The 10,597-nt window shown below is 41.5% G+C and overlaps 1 protein-coding gene across 5 annotated transcripts in view; it reads right to left on the reverse strand.

The window, feature by feature from the left end:
* SIPA1L1 (signal induced proliferation associated 1 like 1) overlaps positions 1-10,289 on the reverse strand; it is a 200,492-nt gene extending 190,203 nt beyond the window's left edge. For 2 of the 5 annotated variants that reach the window (XM_063398686.1, XM_063398681.1), the window contains exons 1-2: positions 10,146-10,289; positions 9,507-9,728 (exon numbers count right to left, since the gene is read on the reverse strand). The gene's annotated coding sequence lies outside the window, so the exon portion shown is untranslated. The other 3 variants (XM_063398683.1, XM_063398684.1, XM_063398682.1) reach the window with 3 other exon arrangements.
* Positions 10,290-10,597: the final 308 nt, after the last annotated feature.

Here is a 10,597-nt window from a genome sequence, read left to right on the forward strand (position 1 = left end):
GTGATAACAAAGAGAGGTTACAGCAAACAAGATAGCTGCTGCTATTAACACTTTTAAACCAACAGAACAGTCACCCAGCACTAATACTAGATACAAAACAAAAAAACACCACCACCTTCAGGAAAATAATTTCTACCTGGCAAAACAGCTTTGAGCACCTGACAAGAAGAGGTTTTTGTACCTCCTTCATCAGCAACCAGAAAATACTGTAATGCAGAAACCAACCATTATTTAGGGGTATTTTGCATTATACTACACATAGCATTACTTTATTGCCATAACTACTATTAAACACTAACATCATATTACTTTACCTGTGATCACGTAACACCCACATACTGCTGCAGAGCAGAGGTTTTATTGCAACCTGTCAAATGCCACTGAAATAGAGAGCACTGTTTCACAAGCCCTCTTCTTTCCTCATGTAAAAATGTGAACATGAAAAACCACACAAGCAGGTACAATGTTTATACAATCCTTACCTAACTTCTCTATTATAAGGAATAAAGTTCTAATTTGTAGCTAAGTTTCAAGAAAGCATTTGTTTAGTTCTGTTTTCTGACAATACCTGGAAAAAAGCTAAGCATTCTGGAGGAAAGCAGGATCCAAACTTGAGAAATTAGTCAGAATTTTAAGCATTAAGCTTCATTTTTACCAAGCTGTGCTGATTCTTCTCCCACCTCCTTTCAAACAGATCTTCAATTCTACTGTCACTTTTAAAGCTAGAAAATGAGATCTCTGGACTCCTCTTTTATAATTTATAATACTTAGGAAAAAGAGGGAGAAGAAGGGAGAGGCACAAACAGATGATATGATTCACTTGTTCATATAGCTTTAGCTACAATATTTAAACACAAAAAATTACTTTTTCAGTACTGTTCTCGACCAGATAGCATTACCCATGATAACTATGGATGTTTTTGGATGGCTTTCATCCTCTTCAGCTTCCCTGATGTTCACAATACCACCTTCCAATATGTTCCAAACAAGTAAGTGATCGAAGCATTACTTGATTTTAAATCTGTCCACTAGCTCTACATTTCACCTATTACTTCAAGTTTGACCCTTATCATTGTAATTACTTCTTCCTATTACTCGTAACTGAAAGATTAAATGAGGATTTGATCTAAGAATTCCTACAACTGCTCCTTAATTTTCATATTTGTATCAGTTTGTGATGTCTGTTTGGCCCTAAGCCACTTAAAGCCCTGCTTCAAGAACACAAAGACACCAGTCACCTGAAGTTAGACTACACCATCATTGGGAATATTGGGTGACTACTATCAATTGCTTTGTGGATTTTTTTTTTTAAGCAAAGTGCAGGTTTACAAAAAATAAGGAACAGTTTTAAGCTCTCGTCCCTCACCCAACACTTCTGACATTTTTTACCTCTGGGCACTCTGTGCCTCTACAAGAAGCAATATTTACCTTGCCTATAATTATTTTTCATGTAGCTAGCTCCTTACAACTGCAATTAAATGAATTAAAATGACTGCTTTCCCCTGCCCCTCTCTTCAGAACCAATGCATTCCATGTCTCAGTTAAAAAGCACATTCACACTATGTGCCTTCTTGCCCTTGGCAGGCATAAATTTGTTGGCAGTTTGAGGCAAGTCATTACACTTAACATGCACAAACAAAAAGATACTTCAACAAGGCAAGAATGGAAAACCTCAATTCAGTTGCTCAGGTATGTAAAGTACCAACTTATATACTAAAAAATTATATTTAATGATGTCAACAATCAGTAGATAATGACTAACTTCTGTTAAAATAACAAAGATGAGCACCCTTCGCAACATTTAATTAGAGCTTATTATCACACCTTTGTTTTACAGGAGATGTGCTTTAAATTACCAACAAATTTGAAAGTCTTTACTGCATCAACGCTACATATACAAGTGATTAAATCTAGTATTTACACAGTATATTATTGCATGTTCACACCCAATCCCAGAACTGTTGTTTGGAAACAGAATAATCTGCCCCTATTCTCAAATGTTATCTAGCACATGAGCTAACCTTAAAAATTTTCCAGCTGAAAATAAAAGTACAATAGTACAGAATTAAAAAAAAAAAAAAAGTCCTGATGATTTTAGCACATGATAAAAAACCCTGTGAAGTTCTGCAGATCTTCTGGCTTTACCTAGATAGGGAGGTAATTGTATAATAAGGCAAGAATTAACATAAGGCTCTCAAATTATTCCACAGTGCATCACAGTTCAAACAGGAGAGTGCAAGTGTCTGTGGCAGGTAGTTCTCCAGACTACCACAACCACTCATGTCACTGTACAGGCAAGCACTAAAAACTCCCAGATCTTAATTTTTTTAAAAGCCCTTTCAACTTGAAATGGACGGCATGTTTTAAGATGATATTAGCATTTTGCTTTTGTTCACATTAGCAGAGGCATCCTAGCCAAGATTCTCCTACCACCTCTGTATGGCAATGCAATAAACAGTACTAGATTCGGGAATTTGCAGAGCTATGTCAAATACGAGTCAATGACTACCCTGCTAGACAAGGCAGATGTCAGGGAGGGGGAGGGAAATTAAACAAAACTAGAACTGACTTTCTGTCAATACTTCCCTCTTCAAAGGTTGCAAAAGAAGAGAAAGAGTCAATGAAAAAAAAAATCCAAGGAAAGGATAAACTATACTAACAGCTTTTACAGAAGTAGCTCCTTTTCTCCTCACTTCTAAATGTTTTCTTCAGCAAAAGCTGTCAGAAAGCATCACGTTTCGCTCCTTCTTCCAGCAGCTGTATGATCAATACAGTGCAGTCCACTGAACTATTTGATTCTGATTCATACAACAAGCTGTTAAATACATTTGGAAAGTAAATAATCAGTGCCAGTATCATGTAATTCATGAAGATATATTTATTTTCAAGGCATGAAAATGCTAAACCATAACTTTCTTCTGCACAATTATGCAGTTCTTCAGTACGGACTGAAAGCATGAAATCCTATTTTAGCCCTTACATTTTGAAAAGAAAAATACTCCTAGAAATCTCAACTGCATTCAGCAGAAGGAGGGAAGGCTCTCCAGGATTTGTTGAGGTCTAGTATTGTCTTCTATTTGACACATGCAAAAATAGTCTAAAAATAGTATCAGACATTTTAGCTTTTAAGAATTAAAAAAAATAGATTCGTAATTCAGAAAGTGAAGAGAGAAGCCTTGTCCACAAACACAAAAAGAGATCTTTAAACAGTTCAGAGATAAGAACTGTAATGACTTTTATATAGCACTAACACGTTTAAGCCTGCAGTCTGAGTTTCATCACCCATTGTCTTCTTCAATTTTTAAACACACAGACAAAGCTATGTTACACTTCAGAAATGCAAAAAAGAGAAGAATAAAGTCTGATCTTTGCCAGAGTTTCTTCAGCAAGAGCAAATCTGTGCCGTGGCCCTGCCAAAAGGCAAACACTGAAGATGTGTACATTTCTGCTTACATGAGTCTCTTGAGGAAAAATAAATAAACAAGTACACACACAACCCACTGCCCCCCTTGCATGCCCGGCAATAAAGGAGAGGAGCTTTCCTGTCACAGGTCTGCAACTGAGAGCCACCAGCCGTGGTGCAGCTATCCCTGCAAGACACACAAAATGGGCTGGACACCAAAGGAAAAGTATTTCACATTAGTTAAAAAGAAAAATTGCTATAAGGTTGATTTTGCTTTTTTGAAGTTGTTTAAGCTGTACCTACAATAGCACTTCCAAGGGCAGTGCCCTTTGAGAAGCCTCCCAGCTATCAGCAGCCTGCAGAGCCCAGGGAGGCTTAACCCAGGAGCGCAACCTCCGCTGCAGCAGGGCTGGCTGCCACACTGCTCCCCGTGGCTCTCGGCTTTGTCCTGTCAAGCTCTGAGTCTCCAGTGATGGACATTCATCAGCCACTCTGGGGTGGTCTGTTAAATGCTTTGTCACCCTCAGAAAGATTTAATTTCTATACGTTTTCTGGTGTGCATAAACTGGAATTCTCCTAGAGGAAACTAAGCTGAAAACCCCTGTCCAGAAGTTCACCAAACGTGACCCAACCCTTAATGGTCCCAGAGGTCCAAGCCAACAAACCACATCTCTGTTGGCAACATCCAATTCAGGAGAGCAGACTGAATTCTGTCTGAAGTAAAATAACTCAAATGCAGAAAGTTCAGATCTGGGAGACTTGATGCCCCCATCTTCAGCCAGAGATGTCTGCTCTGCCAAATTATTTGCTATAGTAAGAGCAAGTGACAAAACCATGCATATAAACACCAATTTTGAAATCAAATAAAACTACTCTTTGAAACAAAAAGAAAGAAAATTAAAAAGTTAAAAACCAGGAAATAACCTCTCCTATAAACACCAGTCATCACAGATCTGCACCAAATACTTCCAATGACAGTGTGAATTCATTTTGAATAAGACCAGTACCTTATAAGAAAAACAATACAAAAACAAAATTGCAATCATTTGAAAAAGTTCCAAGAACAATGTAAAAATGTTCTTGGGGCTAAGCTGTGGTGCTTAGTTGCTGGCTGGGGTTAAACCACGACAGTAACCTTTGGTCAAATACACAAATGCATGTATTAAAAGTGTGTGTAAGTCCTTAGAGAGAGCTGTCTGTATGACCACCAACATGAAAACCCAAGATATGTATCAAAGCTGCTGATGTGAACAACTGGCACACAGAAAGTTCTGCCACCACAGCAATCGTTTTACAGATATTATCTGCCACTCTTTAAAAAAGTTCTGTATTAATCCTACTTCAGATCACATCAGCATACAATAAGCCTGTCATTATTTATTCAAAAGTCAAAAGACAATTGATTTAGCTGATGGTGGTGTAAAACGCATCATGACTCGAGAAACTCAGAGAACAGGGAGAGCCATGCTACAAAAGCAGCAGCCCTTGGCACCTCCTGGAACCCCATCATCCACTGCACAGAGAAGGCAGCAAGGCAGGCTACAGAGCAAAGGAAGAAGCTTGGCAGTTTCCCCCACCCAGAAAAGTAAACCTTAAAATCCATAAAATAATCCAGCCAAGTACATTAAACATAACTCTCACAGGCAGACCCAAAAGGCAACTTTTCTCCAAGTTGTGCTCAACTTCTGACCTGTACCTCCTAGCAGCCTGCACAAAGAACTTGTTTCCTGATGATTTTGGCTACTTGAGTTTTTTTAAACCACTATAACATCACCAGTTATGAAAAACAGGATATACTTTAAGGTTAACTGAGGAAGCTTTCACTAAATGAAAAGTCTGTATGAAAGCACGAGTTCAAAGACAACACATCTCACAGCTGCAGAAATAAAGTAACAACCAGTGTCTCTGAGGTTTACGTGAGCATTTTGAGGTACAAATCCTGTCACCTCAAAAGGTAAATAAACAACACCAAATTTAAACACCCTCAAAAGCTACCGAGCACTGAAGGTAAACCATATGCATTAATGAAGAACAATCCAACTTTAAACCAACTATATGATACACGCCAGAAGCTTCTCCAAGTTTCCAAAATGTATAAAATAAAATTCGGTCTTCAAAAATCATTCCACTAATCTCTACAATCCACCTGAAGAAAGCATTCTTCCCATTCCACAGAGCCTAAGACCAAAAGTAAAAGAGTATTAAAACATCAACAAAAAATTCAAAGTGCCTCTCAGGCCTAGGCATGAACCACTAGTCCCAGTACCAACTCTTCTCTATGATACACCTTTAGAAAAGTTGTTCTACACAGCCATGCATTTTTCAGGAACTTGTTGCAAAGAGACATCCATCCACTCTGCAGGGAACAAGAGCTATGACTACTGCACTGCAGCATCCAGCACGAGCTGGAGTGGTACGAAGACAGCTTTGCAGGACTCCACAGCACTTACAGACTCAGACCCTCGAAAGAACCATGACAAATACTTGGTTAGCAGTCATACACTTCAACAGCTATCAAGATTATGAAAAGAGTTCTGTCTCTGCATTCAAAAGAAGTGCCCTTTAAAACATGCTTCCATAAAGAAAACAAAGTCTTGTAAATGCTTAGCCTCGCTTAACATAAAAGACATGTGGCAGACTCTAAATCAAATAACTCACCCAGGAAACTGGTGCCACAGAATTCAATATTAAAGAGACTGAGACAATGACATAACTTAGTTTTACATATGCAAAAAAAGACATCTAAAACCATTTTATCTGCTGATTCATATTCAAAAATATAGTTAAGAAAACCAAACAGTTCTAGACTCTGCAACTCCTAACGGGTTTCCTCAAGTTCAGAGTGCAAAACTACTATCAAAGCTAACACCAAAACTGCTACAGACTGTGTTAGTCTTGTGTTGCCTGCTGCCTAAGAATTAAAAATCAAAAATTATTGTTATTCAGCCTCACCGACAACCATATTCTGTAGGTTTACCAATCAAGCCTTAGGTTCACCATTGCTGTTAAGGCTGCACCCTCAAAAAACATTAACTGCCTTTCATTAGAGAATATCTCAAGTGTCACAGAGCCATCAAATCCCACTCTATAAACCTCCAGCTTGAGAGTCCTCATTCAAACATACTGAACTCTTGCGAAATATAAAGTTAAGACTATTTAAAAGCTGCTATTTAGAGAGATATACTTGAAATTAAGTCACTGAAGTCAAATCTCCCTGGAAACATAAAATACAGAACAATGCAACTTTTTTCACTCCCAGAAGGATACTGAACATATGATTAATTTTACATGCCATATCAACAAATCCCTCACCTAGCAGTTCTTAAAATTATGTATTTGCATTGATAAAAGAAAAAACTGCACTATTACTGTATTCATGTGACAACTTATTAACAAATGGCTTTTGAATAAACAAATAATATAAAAATCTAAAACACAGATAAAGAAGTAAACAGAGCGCAGATATAAAAAAAATAAGATCATTAAATCATGTCTTATTGACTTTTTAAATATTTAAATTAAAGAGCTGGGGAGAAATAAAAGGAATCTGCCTGAAGCCAAGAAAGCCAAGGAGACAACAGATCAAAACTGTTTGCCAAACAGCCAACACTTAGGGTCAATGAGAATAAATTTCAACCTCTGAAAACGTCAGCATTAGAGAAACCAACTTGTGTGACTGAAATTTTGATGAAGGCAGAAGCTCTGCTTCTTTACCCCAGTAGGGCATGCAGGATTTCTAACCAGTAGCTGTAAGAACTCAACAGCTTGCAGCAAACCCCTTGCTGAAGGGATTAAACTACTGATATGGAGAAAACTGTTCCTTTTTCTTCTCTACAATAGACATGCTATAGGACAAAAAACCAGGAATAGAAAAGAAATTCAGCTGGGCCTCAGCCCATTCTCTTACTAGCCTACCTCACATTTTCCCAATATACTTCTAAAATTATCCTCATGACCTTACTGAAATTCGAAATAATCAGTTGGAATATTTTATGATAAGTTTTGTTCTCCTATCTTAGAAATAAAAAATGCCTCCATAGTAGCAAAACTAGTAATTCTGAAACAGACATTTTAAAGGATATATTTGAGACAGATCCATAAAACTTAGAAGAAAATAAGAGTTACACAAGAACAAAATGCTCCCAAATGCTTATAAGCATGATGAAAAAAAAAACCTTGAAAAGTTGCAGAAGAGGCCACATTCAGACATAGTTTTTAAAACAACAGCTATCCAAAAGTTAATCCCAAACCTTAAAATAACATTTCAGATAAACATGAGAAGGGGAAGAAATAGCTCTTCAAGCCTAGAACCAATGATGTACAACTGAAAATACAATAATACCTTTTATTATTAAGAAAAACAGATCATGAATTGCACGTCCCCATATTAAGTCTTCATCCCCGGCTGCAGCACCACCCTTTCACAGGTCTGTCAGTGCCTGCCTCTACACCTGCTAGCCTTTTTCATCAAGCAAACTTTTGCAGCCCTACAGTAGTCAGAGCTGACACCCCATTTTGCTTCTGACTTCATGATCTAAGAGGTTTTATGAACCACAACTGAGAGCTAAGTATGCCTATCCCAAATAGCAATGATGAAACTAAGCATTTTATTAGCATCACTAATACCTTCTTAATGCAATGTTGAGCAACTAAGTGCACATCCTTTAATCAACTGGCCATAAATAAACACTTAAAATGGTGAAAAAAATCTTCTGTCCCTAGCTTCCTACCACCAAAATGAGACATGGTATATACACAAAACATTCAATCAAGAAAATTCTTTTTTTTGCTTTACATAAATAGAACCTATGGGGTTGTATTTTTGAAACCAAGAAAAAGCTACTACTAAGTTCCCACACTGTTTCTACATTAGTAACTGGTACGGCATCCGATGGCCTAAGGCACAAAAGCCTTGACACTGAAACACAACTTAGAGATCTCTACGATTACAATTGCCACAAACTTTTACCTTAATACTTTCACACGTCTCTCCCACCACTTCAGCTGAAGGGGAATGGAGCCTAGCCCAGCAATACATTCCAAACAAATAACAACCAAACTCTGCACCTCAGAGAACACAGATACTTGCTACCCAGTTAGTACTTGTAGCAAAAACTCTTTTCCCTTTTACAAAACTGGTTTATGCCTCAATTTAAAGGAAACAAGTGCTTAATTCCCACAGTTAGAGAAAGAAATAAAAACGATCAATCAAAATCCCATGAAAGGGCTGCTTTCTAAAGAAAACACCAATCTTGGTTCATCCATACAGATCTGGAATCTAATGAAATCTGACACCTTTACTCTGAAGACAAATTTGCATTGTATTATCAACTAGGGCTCCCTGCTCACAGATGCACTTCATTCAGCATGCAATAACGGGTTCATTAAAGCAGCATCACTCAATTTTTTTAAAACGATTTTGCAGGCAAAATTTTTAAACACGATTTGGTAAGCAGTATTATCCAAAAAATTTCTCTGTTTTATTCTACGGGTTAAAACGTGCCTCCTCAATCTAAAACATACAGATGTTGTGGCCAAGGTTATACAAGGAGATCTTCATTAATTCCCATTTTGTATCGCTCCTTTACCAGACATGAATGAGTGCATTCCTCATTACATGAACTGAAGCTGCACCACAGCTATCCGGTGCAAATAACACAGTTATTTTTAAATATAGCACGAGAAGGTGATCGTCAGGACTTCATGCAAGACAAAACAAGGAAAGAGCAAACAAACTCGCTTTAGCACGGTAATCGCCTTCTCATCTATCTTTCCTTGCTTCTCCACCTCCTCCTTACCCTTCATATTCAGTTTGAGGCATTCTCTGTTTTCCCACTTTTCCAGGCTCCCAGTGCAGAAATCAACCATCCGCAAACATTTTGTTCCTCCACCCCCGCCTCCTCATGAGCAGAGCATTCAGAACATCCCCACCGGCACTGCCCCCAAATCACCGAATTGTTATCACTGCTGCGGTCTCAGCACCGGCTCGGAACAAAACCAGTCCGACTACACCCTCGCTTGCTATAAAAAGTAAAGGGAAAAAGAAAAAAAAAAAAAAAAAGAAAAAAAAAAAAAGAAAAAAAAACCCTTAAGTTCAACTTACAGCGGCGAACAAGAGACAAGTTATCTAGCGAGCCGTGGAGGCGAGCGGCGTGTGCCGCACCGGGCCGCGGGGGAGCGCGTCCCCCGCCGCAGGGCGCCCTCGGCGCGGCCGCCTCCGCACGGACGGGCAGCGCGGGAGCCGCCGCCGCGGAGCGCAGCGGGCCGGGCCGCCGCCGCTCACCGCCGCCTCCGGCCGCGCTGCTCCCGCTCGGGGCTGCCTTTCCTGCGGAGAAAACAGACACAAATCCGGAGCCTAGCACCCGGCACGGCTCGCTGCAGGGGGACCCGCGCCCGACCCGCCCCGGGGCTGCCGGCACGGCGGGCTCCCACCGCCCCGGGGGCGCTCACGGCGGGCGCCCCCCGCCCGGCTCCGGGCGCTGCGGCGGCAGGCGGCTCAGAAGGCCACTTTCACCCGGACCCCGCTGCCCTCGCCCCCGTCAGCCCCTGTAGGGCTGGAGCCGCGCAGCCCCGGGGCTGGGGGCCGCTACCCTTCCCCCGCACGCACACCCACCCAGCGCACACCCCTTCGGCCAGCGGCACGGCGGCTCCCCACGGCAGGCTCCACGGCAGGCTCCGCGGCAGGAAGGAGGGGGCGCGGCGCGCAGCCCGCCCCGGCTCGGCGCTCCCGCTCGCAACTCACCCAACAAAGTTGCTGCGGCGGCTGCCGGCGGCTCCGCTCCGCTCGCTGGGCTGGGCTGAGCGCGGCGCTCCCCGCCCGCGCAGCCCGGGATGAGCTCACCCCGCGCCCGCCCCGCCGCGCTCCGCCCGCCGCCGCTCTCGCGAGAGGGGCCGCCCGCAGCCCGCCCGCGCTCCGGCGGCGTTCCCATGGCAACAGCCAAGCGCCGGGCCCTGCGGGCGGCTCGGGCCCGCGCAGAGCTGCCCGCGCTTTGATTGACTTCGTACCATTTTGGTATTTACATCGCTTTCCAGCCTCCCGGGGACCTGCACGGAGAGGGCCACTGTAGTTGCTAACACAAAGTCAGAACCTACCAGTACCATACGAATAGCATATCCCGAGCTCTTTCGCTGCCGGTCAAATTAAAATGGATTCTCCCTTAGATATCCATCACAGATAAGAAATTAAAGATGTGG

The sequence above is a fragment of the Prinia subflava genome, chromosome 5 (assembly GCF_021018805.1).
Source record: "Prinia subflava isolate CZ2003 ecotype Zambia chromosome 5, Cam_Psub_1.2, whole genome shotgun sequence".
Classification (NCBI taxonomy): Eukaryota; Metazoa; Chordata; class Aves; order Passeriformes; family Cisticolidae; genus Prinia; species Prinia subflava.